Source organism: Myodes glareolus, chromosome 1 (assembly GCF_982192425.1).
Source record: "Myodes glareolus chromosome 1, mMyoGla1.1, whole genome shotgun sequence".
NCBI classification, from domain to species: domain Eukaryota; kingdom Metazoa; phylum Chordata; class Mammalia; order Rodentia; family Cricetidae; genus Myodes; species Myodes glareolus.
Genome location: NC_142026.1, coordinates 87,793,680 through 87,795,449, shown reverse-complemented (window position 1 = coordinate 87,795,449; position 1,770 = coordinate 87,793,680). Strand labels below are relative to the sequence as shown.

At 41.5% G+C, this 1,770-nt stretch overlaps 1 non-coding gene across 1 annotated transcript; it reads right to left on the bottom strand.

The window, feature by feature from the left end:
- Positions 1-200: 200 nt before the first annotated feature.
- On the bottom strand, positions 201-307 carry LOC146895893 (U6 spliceosomal RNA). The gene has a single exon (XR_015005276.2). It is a non-coding gene; the product is annotated as a U6 spliceosomal RNA (small nuclear RNA).
- Positions 308-1,770: the final 1,463 nt, after the last annotated feature.

The window sequence follows — 1,770 nt, the reverse complement described above, 5'->3', positions numbered from 1 at the left end:
TCATTTTTATTCCTAAGATTCCATTACAATCTATGTTTTTCACTAATTTTTATATTAATTGCTGCCAGTTAATACATTTGAAATGAATGATATCTCAGTATTCAGTTAGTAGTTTATGGTCCAGATGTTATAGCAACTATCTTGAGTCTATTTTTTAAATCTAGACAAAGTTCTATCACAATCATACAAGGGTTACATTAAAAAATATGGAGTGCTTCATGAATTTGCATGTCCTCCTTGTGCAGGGGCTGTGCTAATCATCTCTGTATCGTTCCAATTTTAGTGTATGCGCTGCCGAAGCGAGCACTTGAGTCTATTTTTTAATATTAGCAATGTCTTAAGGTACATCATCATTAAGGACCTTAGTATTTTACTTTTAAACACTTTAAAAATCCATTCATTCCTTCATTCATTTACTTTGTGTGTGGAAGGTGCCATCCCTCACATACATGCCACAACTCTCCTGCAAGGTCCTGTCTCCTTCTACCACGCACACCCTGGGAACCAAGCTCAGGACTTCGGGCATTGAGTGTCTTTACCCACTAAGTCGTCTCACAGGCCCATACTTCAGAGTTTTAAACTTAGTAAGTAATTAAAAAGACACAGGCTTTGGAAAAATGATACTTCAGACTGAATTATTTATAAAAATTGGAATCCAATAGTTTATGTACTTTCACAAACGTGTAACCTGTTAAGAAATCCTCAGGCTGATGAATCTGAACTTCTAAACTTTTTTTTGCATCAAAATTTGAAAGTACCTTTTTAAAATTGTCTAGTAATTGGTGCTGGAGAGATGACTCGGGGGCTAAAGAGACTGGGCACTTTCCCAGAGCAGTGGGCTTCATTTCCTAGCACCCAGGTAGCTGCTCCAAACCTTTGATCTCCAGTTCTAGAATCCAGTGCCCTCTTGTGGTCACCACAGGCAATGCACACCAGTGGTGCACAGACATACATGCAGACAAACACTCATTCATATAAAAATTGTGTGATAAGGGGCTGGAGATATGGCTCAACGGTTAAGAGCACTGCCTGCTCTTCCAAAGGTCCTGAGTTCAATTCCCAGCAACCACATGGTGGCTCACAACCATCTGTAATGGGGTCTGGTGCTCTCTTCTGGCATACATACAGACATAATATTGTATACATAATAAATGAGTAAACATTTAAAAAAATTGTGTGATAAAATAAGTACATACACATGGGCTGGGGGTGTCTGCCTGGTTGGAACTTGACATGTAGACCAGGATGGCCTCAAGCTCTGAGACATCTGTCTGCCTCTGCCTCCCGAGCACTGGGACTAAAGGCGTTTGCCAGCATGCCCAGCCTACAAGTGTCGATTTTTAAAAACAATCACCTGTATCTACACTTGCCGACTGGTGGTGAGAATTTCTGTCACTTGTGATAAGTAGATAGAAGATCCCAGATATAATGTAATGGCAAGGAGAAACAGCGATGACTGTTTCAGCTTTTATCGACTCATTGTTTTCTGTTTTGTTTTGAGATGTCATCTCATTGTGTAGCCCTGACTATCCTGGAACTTGATATGTAGGCTAAGCTGGCCTCTGACTCACAGAGATCTACTCATCTCTGCCTTCTGAGTGCTAGAACTCAGGGTGTGGGCCACTTTGCCTGACTCTTGCAGACTCTTGTGTGCTGGGAACAGGGCAGGGCTTTAGCTGTTGTACATGAACACCACACCCCCCCACCGGAGGAAACTACAGACAAGAGAATGCAGGTCCATGTTAGAGGTGAAGCCCATGCTTGTTAAGA